Genomic DNA, 17,414 nt, shown 5'->3' on the forward strand with positions numbered 1-17,414 from the left:
TACTAATATCACACACTAGCAAAATTCTGCTGAGGATTATCCAGAAACTGCTGGAGCAGTACATTGACAGAGAACTACCAGAAATACAAGCTGGGTTTAGAAGAGGTCATGGCACTAGAGATATTGTTGCCAATGTCAGATGGATCTTAGCAGAAAGCAAGGAAGACTAGAAGAATGTCTGTATTTCATTGACTATATGAAGGAATTTGGCTTTGTGGATCACAACAAAATGTGGCTAACTTTGAAGAAAATGGGAATCCCAGAACACTTGATTGTGCTCACGCGAAGCCTATAGTTGAACCAGGTAGCAGTCCTCAGAACAAAGCAGGGAAACACTGCATGGCTCAAAATTAGGAAAGGAGTGTGTCAGGGATGCATCCTGTCTCCATACCTTTTCAATCTATATGCAGAAGAGATCATTTGGGAAGCAGAGCTTTCTGAGGATGAATGTGGCATCAGGATTGGAGGAAGACTCATCATCAACCTACTTTATGCAGACGACACAACCCTGCTTGCTGAAACTGAAGAAGACCTGAATCACTTGCTGCAGAAGGTTAATTAATATCTGCAGTCTTCAATATGAAATGAATCTTAACATCAAGAAGACAAAGATTCTCACCACTGAGCCAGTAGGCAACACTATGAAATATGGAAAAAAGATTGAGGTTGTTAACAACTGTAGCTTGCTTAGCTCCACAATCGACACTCTTAACATCACCAGTCAGGAAATCAAAAGACAAATTGCACTGGGAAAATCTGCTGTCAGAGACCTCTCCAGAATGTTGAAAAGCAATGATATAAATCTAGAGACTAAGGTGTGCCTAATCCAGGCCATGGTCTTCTCAATTACTTGTTTTACTTCAGAAAATTGAACAATGACAAGGATGACAGAAGGATCGATGCCTTCAAGTTGTGGTGCTGGAGAAGAGTCTTGAAAATACCATGGACTGCCAAGAGAACAAATAGGCCCGTCTGTCTTTGAGAGGGTAAAAACAAGTTTCTCCTTGGAGGCTAAGATTTTGAAGCTCTGCCTCACATACTATATAAGGCATGTGGCCAGGAGAGACCAGTCCTTCGAGAAGAATGTTATCCTCACCATGGTGGAGGGACGGTGCAGCAGAGGAAGGTCCCAGATGAGATGAACTGATATAGTAACTGGGGCAATGGGGATTGGTGTGTCAGATTTTGTGAGACTGGCTCAGGACAGGGCAGGGTCAGAGCTGCTGTACAGAGGGTTGGTATGGGTTGCAGGCAACTCGATGGTACATGACAAGTAGAACTATAATCTTAGGACTTATACATTCCATGTTACACTGTTTCAATTTTTGTGTTAAATTGTAATTATACACTGCAATTCTTTTGTTTTTACTTGTCAACATGTCTATCTCTAATTCTTGTCCATAAGCACTTTGAAAGGAGTAACTTAGATGTTTTTAATTTTTTGCTCCCAGCAGGGCATGATTGCCTTGTTCAGCATTCATAGAGATTCTAAGTATAAGGAGTACCAACCAAAAGCAAATGTGTAAATCTTGTGGTGGGGGCCAAAATGACTAGTCAAGCTGACTATCTTATGTATCTGGACTGTTTTCTGTGAATTATTTGTCTCATCTTTTGCATATTTTTTGATTGGGCTGTTTCTCTCTTTTCCTTACTAATTTGTAAGAAATAGGTTTTGGGTATGTATTCTCCAATGTGTTGAATCTATTTTTCTCCTAATCTATGAACAATCATTTCAATTCTGCTAATATCATGGATTATGTTATCCGACACTCCTGAAAAAAAAGAGAGGAAAAAAAACCAACCACCACCAACAAAACCAAAACTGTGTATGTAATGAAATAATGTGAAAGTTTTGTAATTAGCCCCCACGACCTGATAAAGCAAGTAATTACAAGAGGATTAAGGTTAGAATCTAATGCTCCTAGGGAGCTCTGGTGGCCTAGCCCATCAGGAATTATTCTGATACCTGACACCTCTCTGGCAATCCAAATTCACCAACTTTTTCCATGCAATTTACAGCTTCAGAAACTCAATGGAGAAATAGCTATGAGTTTGTTCTAACTCAATGGCAATGAGTATTTTAGTTTGGGAGTGTTGTTGTTGTTGTTATGTGCCATCAAGTCGCTTGCGACTCATAGAGACCCTATGTACAACAGCCCTAAACTCTGCTCTGTCCTGTGCCAATCGCACTGTCTCTGACACTCCCATCCCAATTATCCCAGTCACTGAATCAATCCATCTCATAGAGGGCCTTCCCCTCCTGCACCGTCCCTCCACCCTCCCAAGCATGATGTCCTTCTCCAAGGACCGGTCTCTCCTCACAACACGTCCAAAGTATGTTAGACGGAGCCTCAGAATCCTTGCCTCCAAGGAGCAGCCCGGTTTAACCCTTTCCAGCATGAATCTGTTTATTTTCCTAGCAGTCCATGGTACTCTCAATACTCTTCTCCAGCACCACAGCTCAAAGGCATCAATTCTCCTTCTATCCTCCTTGGTCATTGTCCAACTCTCTGATGCATAACAAGTGATTGCAAAGACCATGGCCTGTATCAAATGCACCTTAGTATTTCTTAATTTTATCACAGTGTGTGAAGTTTCCCTAGAGTGTAGCCTGTGGCCTTGCTGTTGTTGTGTACCATTGAATCAGAACCAACTCAAAGCTGACACTCCAGCAGGTTTTCAGAGGCAGTTAATCACACGGGAGGAGATTGCCCATCCTTCTCCCCCAGAGGAGCTGGTCGCCTAGCACCATGTGTGTCTGGGATTGCAGTGCAGCTTCTTGTCACTAGGCCACCAGTGCTCCCTGACCATGACCTAGTGGGATAAAATGTACACAAAGTGAGTCAAGATGGGGCTTTGAAGACTTCAGCACCACCAAAAAATAATCACCAGGAGTGAATGTAACTTTTTGGACTTGACTCCCTGCAGTTCTTGAGACTAGGGAAAGCAAGACACATGAAGGTCTCCAAGGAATGGGGTGGGGGGTTGTGGAGGAAGAAGGAGACTCTTCCTCCAGAACCACAGGGATGGGGACACACAAGGCAAGGAAGAAGGGCGAAAGGGAGTGCTTCTAGAGTTGGTACCTTGAATTTGGATTTTTAGCCTCTTAAACAATAAAAAAGTAAATTTCCGTTTGTTTAAGCCGTTCGGAAGTAACTAGGTTATAGTGACACCAGATAACTAAAACAGGTGCCATTGAAGAATATGAGGCTTTGCTCCCTCAATCTTACATTTATATTTTGTCATTTTTGTATTTAAGAATGTTCCATTTCAAAGTCATAAACATATCCTTCTATATTGTGTGCTAAAACTTGGAAGTAGCCCCACTCCAGCTCATTATTGTTTTAATCCACCTCAAGCTGAACTTAGTGTAAGGTGTAAGTAGGAATGAAATTGATCTAGTTTTAAGTAGTGAACATCTAACCTTTATCCATGATCTGTGATGCTAGCTCATACCAATTTTCTATCCATGCAGAAGTCCATAGTCAATATCTCTACTTGGTTCTATTAAGCCCTTTATTTATTTCTTCACAAACACTACCTTTGTTATTTGTTGTTATTATTGATTGCTTTCAAGTAGAGCACAACTCACAGCGGCCCTATGAACAAAAGGCCAGAAGCCTTTCTATAGCTATTGTCATTTATCAAAGTTCATAGAGTTTCCAGAGGGATATTTTTAGAAAGCGGATGCCACTCCTTTAAAAAAAATAGCAAGTTTCATCTGTAGGACAAATCATTCCATCTTACTCACTTTTCCAAGCTCATCTTAACATTTTCTGGATCTTTATTTTCCATATACCTTTTATAACAGCTTGTTAAGTTGTTGTTAGCAGCCTTCTAATTGTGTTCGACTCATGGCAGATCCTCACACAATGGAAAGAGACAAGGACCAGTCCTGAACCATCTCTGTGATGAACTGTGGACCCAGAGTTCTCATTGGCTGATGCTGGGAATAGGTCACTAGACTTTCTCCCTGTCTTGGTCCAGAAGAAGCACATCATAGTAGCTTCCACTCACAGACAGGTAGTGGCAGCTCATGAGGCGTATTTGCTGGGGGATGAACCTGGACTGCCCCGCAGAAGGTGAGCATAACTGCAGTAGGAATGCTCTTGAATGGAATCAGTGCTGTCAGAATTTTGTTTAGAATTCCATTACATTTATCAGTCATTTGGGGAAATATTGGCACCTCCCTATACATGAATATGATGCATTTAATAATGGGTTCTATTTAATCTGTCTTCAAAACAAACCCAGAACCAATACTTCCCACCACCTGCAGCATCACCAGCCTGGTCCAAGGCATCATCCTCCTTCCCTTGGTTACTACAGCACTACTTGCCTCTCCCTGCACCCTCAGCATTTCCTCTACAGTCTGTTCTTCACTCAGCAGCCAGAGTGGCTCTTTTAAAGCAATTTTTCAGAGCAAGGCATGTATCCTCAGGGTAGTGCCGAGTTCCACACTTTGGAAGACACTGGTTTCCATTTTCTGTTGTTTCCAGTCATGAGCGAACAACTTGGCTGAATGAGTGGTGACTGAAAGCAGAAACCAAAACCAAACTCATTTCCATCAAGTTGATTCAGACTCAGGGTGACCCCAAATCAGATTTCCGAGATTGGAAATCTTAACAGGAAGAGATCATCTCATCATTCTCTCATGAAATGTTTGAGTTTGAACCACTGATCTTTCAGTTAGGAGCCCAACACTTACCCACCAGTGTCAGAGTGTCAGCTCCTGACTCTTAAACAAGACACTGAATAAAGAAGTTACTCAGCAGCCCTGGTTGTATTACGGCACATAGTGTGTTGGGCTGCTAGTGGAAAGGTCCTCACTTCCAATCTTCCAGCCTTTCAGCAGAAGAAAGAGAAGCAAGCTCTTTCTTGGCCAAAGGTATTAAGAGTCAGAGGTCACTGCACAGCCGCAGGTTTGGAGTCCATTGTTGTTAGGTGTGCCATCATGTCCCCCACGACTCATGACTCATTGCGGCCCTGTGAACAAATGGCTGGAAACTCTGCCCTGTCTTGAGCCAACCGCACTTCACTGTCTCTGACACACTTGACCCCACTGCCACAGTCACTGTGTCAGTACATCTCATCTGGGGTCTTCCTCTCCTGCGTTGACCCTCCACTAACCAAGCATGATGTGCTTCTCAAAGGACTGGTCTCTCTTTAAAGTCCAGTGTGTGTGTGTGGGGTTGTGTGTGTGTGTGTGTGTGTGTGTTGATTGCCGTCGAGTCAAGCACGACTCATGGCATCCCTATGAACTAAATACCTGAAGACTTTCTAAAACTATTGTCGTTTCTCAAAGCTCACAGTTTCCTGAGGCAGGTTGTTTAGAAAGGAGATGCCACTCCTGCTTCCGTTAGGAGAAACCAAAATGGAAATCGATGGCTTCAGCCTGTTCAGAGGTCCACATGACGGCGAAGATGAACTTAGAGTTAAGGATGCGGATGCAGAATGCAGCGCATGAGCTGTGGGAGGGGATGCGCTCTGAACTGGGAGCTAGACCAGGTGAGGACCTGAAGGGCGGGTCCGGGCTGTTTTGCGCGCGGCCGCAGGCCGGGCCCAGCCAGGCCTCTCTGTTCCCGGCCCTGGGCGCGCGCAGGGGACCCGCGGGGACGCGCTCGGGGCGGAGGCAACGCGAAAGGCCGCCGTGGCGGGAGAAGCGTTTCCGGTGGTGGCGGAGGCGGCGCTGAGTGGGACCTGTGAGCAGCGCGGGCAGCGGCCCAGGGATCCGGTGAGTGGCGGCTGAAGATCCGGCGGGGCCGGATGGGGAGCGCGCGGGAAGTCTCGTGGAGGCGCGGGGTGCTGCGGTGCGGGCGCGAGGCGCGCGCCTGAGGGGCCGGGCGACTCAGAGGCTTGGAGGTCGCAAGCTCGCAAGCTCCCTCGTGGTGATGGGGACGCCTGGACGCCCGAGTCCCTGAACCTTGGTGACCTCTGCCTTCTGGCCCCCTGACAGTTGTCTGCTGCCATCACCTTGAGGACCACGCGCTCACTTCTCCCCAGCCTGGACCTAGTCCATCCCCGAGGAGAGCGGGCTCGAACCATCCACACCCCGCGCGCTCTGCCACGCTGTCCTGTCCCACTTGGCAGCGTGAGCGAGCTGGCTGCGGGGAGGATACCCAAGATGGCTGCCGCGGGAACGGGCCACCGCGCGCACCGCGCCACCGTGCTCAGTGACCAAGTGGCCCCTGACCCCCCGGCGCTTCCTCAATTCCAGTCTGAGGCGGCGCAGGGCTCAGGGACTGAGATGTCCCGGCCGCTCTCCTAGCACTGCCTGGCTAACAGGGAAGACGTAGTCTATGAGGTTAGAGGAACAGTAGTAATCACAGGTCCTTGCATTTGCGTCCTTTCCTCATGCACTTTCTCCAGTGCCTCAGCTTTAATGCATGATAACCACAGTTCCTAGCAAGTGTGGGCCAGGTGATCGAGGTAGATCCCTTTACTTTTTCTCTCTTCGACTCTTCCAACTACTTGATGTTATTCCCATACCGCAGATGAGGAAGCTGAGGGTTAAAGAAGTTGAGGAAGCTGCCCAGGGTTAGCCATGCATAGAGCAAAGCCCTCTGAGTTTCATCTTTAAATGTTACATCCTTAAAGATGCCTTCCCTTGGCTGTGCCATCTAAACTTGTCATGTGTTACGTTAACTAAAATAACGTTGCTGCATTAACTAAAACATTAGTCTTTGTTTCTGTTTCATGCTCATGGTGGCTCCACGCTCGACTAAAACTGTGCCCCACTCAATATTCAATGACTACATCTTCAGACAGACTTTTTATCTGAGATTCCTGTGGCTGCCTTTTGGATTGCAGTGACATGTTTAACTGTTCTATCCAGGGCTCACTCCATGCTTTTCTTTAATAACATTTGTCACCTGGAATTATCTGTATTCTTTTGTTTGTTTGTTTGTTTGTTTTTGCTTATTTTACTCTCTCCATGTGAGCAGGGCCTGCATTTGTCTCATTCACATATCCCCTGCCCCCAATTGCCTATATAGTAGGCCTTCAGTAGCTATTTGCTGACTAACTGAATGAAAAAGCTTAGCTCTGCTGAACTTCAGACCTAATACACTTAGTTGCTTCATGTACAACTTGCCTTCTGAAGCCCATGGAGTTTTTCTCAGTCTTAATCCCCTGCTCTTGCCTTGCATCCTGGGTTTTGCCCTGCATGCCTCTGGATTTCATCTTCCTTTGTCCATTGCCAGTTTTCAGAGTTGTTTTTTTTTTTTTTTCATTAAACTAAACACAACACAACACTAGAGCTCTGGTGCCCTAGTGGCAGGAAGCAGTGCTGCAATTCCAAAGGCAAGTGGTTCGAGGCCACCAGCTTCTCCGCGGGAGAAGGATGGACATTCTCCTCACTTGTTCTGAAAACCTGTTGGAGGGTCAGCTATGGGTCAGTTCCGACTATGGTACTCAATAACAAACTAAATACTAATTGCTGTCAAATCAGAGCAAACTCATAGCTGACACTCCAGTGGGTTTTCAGAGACTGTAAATCATAGTGAAGGACATTGTAGTTGTTGTTATGTGCCATGACTCTATGTACAGCATCTCTGAAGACTGCCCTGTCCTGAGCCAGCCTCACTGATTCCAACACACCTACCCCCATTTCGCCAGTTACTGTATCAATCCATCTCATCCGGGGTTTTCCTTTCCTGTGCTGTTCCTCCTTCTGAGAACATGATGCCCTTCTCCAAGGAATGATCTCTTCTGGCCGTGTGCCCAAAGTATGTGAGTCAGAGCTTCAAAATCCTGGCCTCACCATCTCCAAGACAGAATTATTTGTTTTCTTGGCAGTCCATGGTATGCTCAAGACTTTTCTCCAGCACCACAACTCAAAGGCAATTAATTCTTCTATCATCTCTAGTCATTGTCCAGCTCTCTGATGCATAGCAAGTCATTGCAAAGTCCGTGACCTGGAGCAAGTACGTCTTAGTCTCTAAACTGATGTTGCTGCTTTTTTGTTTTCTGGAGAGGTCCCTGACAGAAGATTTTCCCCAGTCCAATTCGTCATTTGATTTCTTGACTGCTGGTGTCAAGAGTGTTGATTATGGAGCCAAACAAGCTGAAATTGTTAACAATCTCAATCTCATCTCCATCCATCATGGTGCTGTCAATTGGCCCAGTGGGGAGAATCTTTGTCGTCTTGATGTTGAGCTTCAATCCATATTGAGGACTCCGGTCATTGACCTTCTGCAGCAAGCACTTCAGGGCCTCCTCAGTTTCAGCAAGCAAGGTTGTGTCATCTGCATAACATAGGTTGTTGACAAGTCTTCTCCAATCCTGATGCCACAATCCTCCTCACAAAACCCAGTCTTCTGAATGATCTGTTCTGCATATTGCTCATCTTTATCTGAAAGAGCATGTGGTAGATTAGAACCTCCTGCCTTTGGATTGATAATGCAGCTCCTTACCCACTAGGCCACCAGACCATCTTACTACCTAGGTATTAGAACAGATGCAGGGAGCCATAAAGGTAAAAACCCATGCAGCTTTTATGTTGCTGGGTGTAGACTTGATATATTAGATATATAAGATGAGAGAGAATTATTTAAGAAATTAAGTGGAGACTTTATCAAGTTCTGTGAACTTTTCTCTAGTAGTTTTCCCACTCAAGTGACTCTTCCTTTACAGAGATGATAATGTCTGGACTGAAGAACTACACCCCATGACATCAAGTTAATTCTGACTCATTGTGACCCTCCATTGGGTTTCTGAGGCTAGTAATCTTTACAGGAGGAAATGGTATCTTTCTTCAGAGGAGTGTTGTTGTTATGTGTCGTCAAGTCGTTTGCAACTCATAGCGACCCTGTGTACAACAGCCCTAAACCCTGCTTTATCCTGTGCCAGTTGCACTGCCTCTGACACACAAATCCCGATTACCCCAGTCACTGAATCAATCCATCTTATAGAGGATCTTCCCCTCCTGCGCCGTCCCTCCATACTCCCAAGCATGATGTCCCTCTCCAAGGACCTGTCCCTCTTTGCAACATGCCCAAAGTATGTCAGACGAAGCACCAGAATCCTTGCCTCCAAGGAGTTGCTTGGTTTAATCCTCTCCAGGATGAATCTGTTTGTTTTCTTGGCAGTCCATGGTACATTCAATACTCTTTTCCAGCACCAGAGCTCAAAGGCATCAATTCTCCTTCTGTCCTCCATAGTCATTGTCCAACTCTCTGATGCATAACAAGTGATTGAAAAGACTATGGCCTGTATCAGGTGCACCTTAGTCTCCAGAGAGACACTGTTGCTCTTGAGTACTTTAGAGAGGTCCCTAACAGCAGACTTTCCCATCAAAATACGTTTTTTTAATTTCCTGGCTGCTGGTGCCAAGAGTGTTGACCGTGGAGCCGAGCAAACTGAAGCTGTGAACAATCTCAATCTCTTCCCCCTCCATCCTGATGCTACCGATTGGTCCAGTGGTGAGAATCTTTGTTTTCTTGACACTGAGCCTCAGTCCATACTAAAGGCTGCAGTTCTTGACCCTCCGCAGCAAGTGCATGAGGTCCTCCTCAGTTTCAGCAAGCAGGGTTGTGTCATCTGCATACTGCAGATTGTTAGTAGTTCTTCCACCAATCCTGATGCCACAATTCTCATAGAGCCCAGCCTCCCGGATTTGAAACACTGACATAAGAAGCCTAATGTGTTACATACTATGCCACCAGGGCATAGTATGGTATTTGAAGAAAATAATTTATGAATTCTCACTCAGCTTTAATATAAAATGACTGTAAACATGTATTTAAATAGAGTGCACATGGTTTTTGGTGAATGGAAACATATACCTGATTCTAGTTATGTAGTCAGATAGTTATGATTACCTGTCAACTTGGCCAGCCACAGTTCTCTGCTATGAGTAGAAATAAACTCAGCAGCACCTAACAGCAACATTTTTAGAATACTCTGAATATTCGGTGGATGTTTTATAAAATTGGAGATGTATATAAAGATGGATTTTATAAATTGGAGATAGGTATAGAAAAGTACAAATTTGATTCTTGCAAAGAAAGCGGAAGGGGCAACCAGGGCAGAAAGAATGGAAAGGCAGCAAAGACCATTAAAACAGACCCACCGTTCCACCTCTTTGCTCTCTGATGGCTCCTTGTTGTTGTTGATTGTCCTTGAGTCGAGCACTACTCATAGCGACCCTATGAACAAAAGGCCTGAAGTCTTTCTGTATCATTATTTCTCCAAGTTCATAGAGTTTCCAGAGGCGTGTGGTTTAGGAAATAGATGTGCCACTCCTGCTTCCAAACCTGCCTTAAAACCAGGAGCTCCACCAAACACCATCCACCAGGGGATCAGTTATGGCATATGGCACCCCAGTGGCACAAGGTTCATCATCACAGCAAACCCAGATTACCTCAGTACAGCAAATTGAGAGAAGAGTGCTTTACAGCTTTGAAGACTGTCCCTCCAAAGCAGGTCTTCTTGACATAAGTCGAGAAAACAACCCAACATTCCACATGACCAGCAACCCAGAACAAGAGTGCCCACCCAGTTCTCAAATGGAGACGAGAGACTCAGCTTAGATATGAGGACTCCCCCGTCCGTTGGCTTAAGATAAATTATATCCTATTGTGGAAGACCTTCAATAAGATGAGTTGACTCTGAGACTGTCACAACGGGCTGGTGAGGATGGTGAAGGGTAGGGCAAGATTCAGTTCTGTTGTTCATAGGTTCACTGTGAGTCAGAATCGACTTGATGGCCCCTACAAACGACATTATATATGCAAGCAGTGTTAAGATGCATTTATTTATTTTTTTAAAAAAGATGCATTTATTTAGTTGGGATATAATTACAGGTAAGACTAACCTTTCACTTGAGGTTAAAGATAAGACTCCCTTAGCTTGCACCTCAGTTCTGCAGAGAGCCACTCGCAGGCCCAGCTGACTGTGTGCCAAACCAGGTCAACACAACTGTAACTACCTTCTCAATAAAATCCAAGGTGGAAATGTTAAAAAAAAAAGATAAGAAATCAGACATCATTTTAATTAGAGGTAAGACTAACCTTTCACTTGAGATTAAAGAAATCATGACATCAGACATGATCTGTTGTTCATAGGTTCGCTATGAGTCAGTTAACTTGACGGCCCCTACAAACAATATTATATGTGCAGGCAGTGTTAAGATGCATTTATTTATTTTTTTAAAGATGCATTTATTTAGTTGGATTATAATCATGGGTAAGACTAACCTTTCACTTGAGAGTACAGATAAGAAATCAGACATCATTTTAAAAATGGTTGCATGACTGTTGTCTCATAAAGTTAAAGTCATTGCCTCTGTGTCACAACCATCTCGTAGGTGACTCTCTAGCAGGTTTCCAGATGCTGCTCTGCTGTTTGTTTTTAGGTACCATTGAGTCAACTATAGCTCATAGCAACCCTGTGAACAAGAGATGTCTAAAAAGTGAAAAATCATCATTTTAAAATGTGTACCAAACCTACGCTTCATGAGATGAAGCCCAAAGTTAGTACACTTCCCAGTTAATCTGTGACCTATGTCTGTAGATTTGAGTATGTGTAATCTATCAGGTGATTCTTTTTATGGAATGGCAAAATGGTAAAGCTCAGAAAGCAAAAGAAGGAGTGGGAAAGAAGGACTAATGGACATGGGGAACCCAGGGAGCAGGTGGGAAGAGTGCTGTAACAGTGAGGGGATGGATAATGCCACATAACAAAATGTGGATACACTGTAGAATGGAAAATTAATTTGTAAATTTCCACCCAAGCCATAAGAAAAAGGGTAAAGAGTTTTCATCATTATCTTCACAGGCTTATGCCACTATCCAAATTGAAAATAATCAGGGTTTTATTGTTTGTTTTCTTAAATAGTTAAGAACTTTACCCATTCTAAGATGTTACATAAGAAAGACCAAAGTTCTTGAGGACTAGAATATGAGCAATGATTATTTGTTTATGTGGGTGTTTCAAAGCTAACAGGACGATGGCATCAGCATTTGGAGTAGAAACATGGGAGGTAATCAGTCTCCCTGTCTTCTTGATTTCTAAAAAGGCCCAGAATCTTCACCCAGGACTATCCCTGTGCCATTCTAATTCTATTCCTATTCTGATCCTCCATAGAATCAGGGTTCTCTGGAGAAATCGACCAGTCAGATAACTGAGGGACACAAATGATTAAAAATGCTGTGCTTAACCAAAAGGTTGTTGTTTGAAACCCATCCAGAGCTGCCTCAAAAGACACCTGCTGCCAATCACAGGCCACAGCCTTGAAAAGTATTTGGATAGTTCTGACACATACCTAGTTAACATTGAGTTGGAGTGAATCCAGTGGCAAACAACAACAGCATACACATGTAAATAGATAAAGAGGTTGAGATTGATTAATTTTGAAGAATTAGTACATGAGATTGGCGTGGGAGTGGTGGGTAGGGGGCTGCTGGCAAATCCAGCATCCGACATTAGTCAGGCGGCATCCTTCAGGCTCTTCTTGCAGGCTTCCATCCCAGGTACCATGGATAAGGAGAAGGGAAGAATGTAGACTGAAACTCTACCAAAATAACTTATTCAAGAGGTAGAATACTGCCTAAGGAACAGCCTTCTCAGCTGATTGACTGATAAATTATCTTGTATTTTATGACCCACACAACTCCACATAGTCACTGCTGTCAAGTCAGAACAGATTCATAGCTGACCCTCCAGCAGGTTTTCAGAGGCAACAAATCACATGCAGCAGAAAGCGATTGCTGAAAAGGAGTGACCTTTGAAACAATCTCTTTGCCCTGTATTCACCTTTCTTTTCTATACTGTGACCTCTCCTCTGGCCACAACTACTGGAGGGGATGCTCTGGGGATGACCAGCTCACATCCCAATAGAAACTGGATTCCAGTGTTCCTTGACTTAGTGTGATAGCCCTTTACAGATAGAGCATTTCTGTCTGAACTTGGTAGAGTAGAAATGTGGTCAGAAGTCAGAATCACTTCTTCCTGCCTTTGTCATTTTGGGCATGTCACTGAGTTTTCAGAGTCACCTCCCACAAACTCATTGCTCTTGAATTAGAACTGACTCTGGGAGGAGATTGCCCAGCTTTCTCCCAGGGAAGCACTGGTGGGTTCAAACAGCCAGACAAATGCAGCCTTTTGGGTTAGAGAAATCTGTAGAGGAGTCAAAACCGACTCATAGCTGACCCTCTCACAGGTTTTCAGAGGAAGTAAATCGCATTTGCCCATCTTTCTCCACAGAGCAGCCGGTGGATTCCAGCTGCATGCCTTTGTTTTAGCATGACTCCTTATCACCGTAATACCTGAGTTAGCAAGCTAATAGGGCAAGCAAATTCCAGTGTATGGAACATAATGGCATCCTCCTCCTTTTCCCCTCCTCCAAAAACAAATAGGTAAAGCCAGTGTCCTAACTTGGACGACTCATGTGTACAGAGTAGAACTGCTTCACAAAGTCTTGACTGGCAGTGATCTTTCAGAAACAAGCTGCCAGACCTTTGCTCTAGGACCCTCTGGGTGGGTTTTCACTGCCAACTTTTAATTAGTGGTTGAGCAATTTAACCCTTTGCACTGTCAGGACACAGCAACGATGCTAACAGATTTTTCCACACCTGCTAATGAAACAAACTGGGCCAGTTAGAATCTTTCTTAACGCTTTCAAATAACAGCCATTTTACTCAACATCAAATTTCTAGTTTAATAATTGTTGATGGCCAAGTTGAGCATGACTCATAGTGATCCTATGAACAAAAGGCCTGAAGCCTTTCTATAAAAATAGCTTACTGTTAATCTTTAATCAAAGCTAACTAGCAGGAGTGGCATCCACTTCCTAAACAACATGCCTCTGGAAAATCTATGAACTTTGAGAAATGGTGGTTATCGAAAGGCTTTGGGTCTTTTGTCATAGGGTTGCTATGAGTTGTGCTCGACTCGATGGCAATCAACAACAACTAATTCCCAGAGTAAGCACATTCCCTACTAACCTTCGAACTGTGAAGTTTTGGAAAATGCATTTCTCCCCCCTGACATTTAGGCATGTTCTTGGTATAGCCGAAAATCTGAAATAAAGCTTATGTTGGAGAAATGAAATCTATTTCTTAGACATTTCCCTCTGCCTCCCTGCCCATCACCACCATGACTAAGGTGCATTATGGGTAGGACTTCAGCCAAAGAGGCCCAGCAGGAGCTGCTGAGAACTGACTTGTTAAGAAAGGTTCCTACCCAAATGCCTAGACACCACTATTGGTTAGTGGTTACTAGGGGTGGTGAGTGGGGGGGGGGGGGGGGGGGGAAATTGAGAGTTATTCCTTATGGGACATGGAGTTTTTGTTAGGGATGATTAAAAGTTTGAAAACATAGGGAGCTCTGGTGGCCTAGTGGCAAGAAGCTGTATTGCAATCCCAGAGGGTTCAAATCCACCAGATGCTCTGCCAGAGAAGGAGGGAAAATTTCCCTCCTGTACCAGTCAGATCTGATTTGATGGTACATGCACAATAAGGAAATTAAAAAAAAAAAAAGAAAGAAAGTTTGAAAACAGGTTATAGTAATGGTTGTTCAACATATTGAACATAATTTATTTCACTGAGTTGAATATATAAAAATGTAGAAATAGCAAATGTTTTGACATATATGTATAATTGTTTTTGTGTGCCATTGAGTTTCTTCTAGAGACCCAATATACAACAGACCTAAACCCTGTTCTAGCCCTTGCCAATCTCACTGTCTCTGACACGCCTATCCCCTTTCCCCTAGTGACGGAATCAATCCATCTCATTGAGGGTCTTCTCCTCCTGCCCTGTCCCTCTACCCTCCACCCTCCCAAGCATGACGCCCCTCTCCAAGGACTGATCCTGTCTTGCAGCATGCCCAAAGTATGTCAGACAAAGCTTCAGAATCCTTGCCTCCAAGGGGCAGCCTGGCTTCACGCTCTCCAGGATGAACTTGTTTGTTTTTCTAGCAGTCCATGGTATATTCAATACTCTTCTCCAACACCACAGCTCAAAGGCATCAACTCTGTTTACCATAATAAAAAGAAAAATTTCTTCAGACAAGGCAAAAAAAAAAAATTTCTACTTTTTCTTTAGCACTTTAAAAAGAATGAAGAGGAAAAAAAAAAAAAGAATGAAGAGGAAGCTTCACTAGCCTTGCCTTTGATCAAGGAGTACTCTGGCTACACTTTTGCACTTTGTCCAAGATATATGTGTTTGTTCTTTTGTTGGTTCCTGGAATACTCAGTCCTCATCTCCAACACCACAACTCAAAGACATCAATTCTTCTGTCATCTTTATTCATTGTGCATCTCTCAGATGCATGGCAGATAATTGAGAAGACCGTGACATCAATCAGAAGCATCTTAGCCGTTAAGTTGGCACAATTGTTCTTCAGTACTCACAGCAGACTTTTCCAGTGCAATATGTCTTTTGATTTCTTGACTGCCGGGATCGATGGTGGTAATTGTAGATCCAAGTAAATGAAATAGTTAACTTCAATCTTTTTTCTGTCTATCATGATGTTGCCTATTGGCCCAGTGGTGTTCATCCCTTACTTCAGCATCTCTTCTCTTTGTTTTGCCTTCTTAATACTGTAATTTTCAGAGTCTTCTGACATCTATTTTGGCCTTCTTTTCTTTCTTCTTTGTCTTTGTAGTGCCCTTTTGTTTTCTTCAAGGAAGATGTCTTTTACATCATCCCACAACTCAAATAGATTTCTATCGTTAGTGTTCAGTGACTGAAACCTGTTCTTGAGATGGTTTTTAAATTCAGGTGGGATATACCCAAGGTCATATTTTGGTTCTTGTGGACTTGTTTTAATTGTCTTCAACATAAATTTGTGCACATGAGTGATTGTTGGTCTATTTCACAGTCAGAACCTGATCTTACTTTGCTTTAACAATAATAACTGCAGTTCAAAGGAGCTGTTAGAAACATTGTAACTGATTTTGAGCTGTTCTAGTGATTCTTTCCACAGATGTAGTCAGTCTGAGGTCTATGTGTACAGTCACCATCTGTGTTTTTTAAACAAGCCATGTGTGGTGAATAAAGCACTAAGTGTATAAAATTCAGTCCATAGCCTCATTTCTATCACCAAGATCGTAATTTATGATTACCATTTCCGTCTACTCCCCCCCCAACTTTTGCATTCCAGTCTCCAGTTACTATTAATGCATCTTGACTAGCATGTTTGGTCAATTTCAGACTGCAAAAGTTGGCATAATTCTTCATTTCCTCCTCTTTGGCTTTAGCTGTTGGTGCATATATTCTAATAATAGTTGTATTAACATGTCTTCCTTGTACATGTTTGGACAATATCTGCTCACTCACAACATTGTACTCAAAAATAGATCTTTTTAACTATAAATGCAACACCCTTCTTCAATTTTTCATTCCCAACATAAAAAAAAATCATATAATTGTCTGACTCAAAGTGGCAGAGTGGCCAATGCCAGTGCACATTCCATGTACTAGTTATTAATAGATGGTTGCAGCTATTTCTCCCAATTTTGATTATCTTTCATTCTGAAGAACTCTAGTATTATGTCTAAAGCATTCCTCTGTTCATAATGTTTTCAAAGACTATGGCCTGTCCTTCTTCCCAGTCTGTTTCAGACTGAAAGTTCCACTTTTTAACCCATCCACCGTGGTTGACCCATTGATATTAAAATACAATTTGCACAGCTTCCAGCGTCATAGCAGCCAGTAAGCTACCTCGGTACAATAAGTGACAAATATTGTACTCATAAGAGCAAACCAGGAACAAGTAAGCATGTTATTGTTGTTGAGTGACATTGTGTCAAACACAACTCATAGTGATTTTTTAAATATATTTCTTAAATTTTATTTTATTATTGTATGTGTGTGTGTGTGTGTATACACTGTTAAATCAGATCTGACAGGTACAGGAGTAGATTGTTCCTTTTTTTCCAACAGAGCATGGTGGATTCAAACCAGGCACCTCTGGGATTGCAGTACAGCTTCTTGCCACTAGGCCACCAGAGCTCGCCAACTCATAGCGGCTTTTTAAGACCTGAAGCCTTTCTTTTTTTTTTTTTTATTAACTATTATCATATCTCCAGATTCACTGAGTTTTCAGAGACATGTGGTTTAGGAAGTGGATACATACATAAACTATAAAGTAAGTAGCACCAGACAAGCCATTTCTCCCACCATAGCAAACTGGCTTATAAGTGCTATATCCCTAGCTGTTGTTATCTGTCATCAAATGAGAACCAACCTCTAGCAGACCTTCCAGCAAGTTTTCAGAGGCAGTAAATCACATGGGAAGAGACTACCCATTCTTCTCCCACTGTGCAGCTGATCGGTTTGAGCCATGTGCCTTTGGGATTGCAGTGCATCTTCTTAACCACTAAGCCACCAGAGATATGTTGTTGTTGTTGTTATGTGCCGTCAAGTCACCTGCGACTCATAGCGACCCTATGTATAACAGCCCTAAAC

General features: G+C 43.3%; 1 protein-coding gene across 1 annotated transcript in view; it reads left to right on the top strand.

Annotated features, from left to right (window-relative positions):
* The first annotated feature begins 5,695 nt into the window (after nt 1-5,695).
* The window catches only part of SFXN1 (sideroflexin 1), a 76,224-nt gene continuing 64,505 nt past the window's right edge, over nt 5,696-17,414 (top strand). The window contains exon 1 of the mRNA XM_006884368.1: nt 5,696-5,734. The gene's annotated coding sequence lies outside the window, so the exon portion shown is untranslated. The remainder of the gene's footprint in view (nt 5,735-17,414) is intronic.

This window comes from Elephantulus edwardii, unplaced genomic scaffold, assembly GCF_000299155.1.
Source record: "Elephantulus edwardii isolate Elephantulus edwardi_28Jun2011 unplaced genomic scaffold, EleEdw1.0 scaffold00033, whole genome shotgun sequence".
Lineage (NCBI taxonomy): Eukaryota > Metazoa > Chordata > Mammalia > Macroscelidea > Macroscelididae > Elephantulus > Elephantulus edwardii.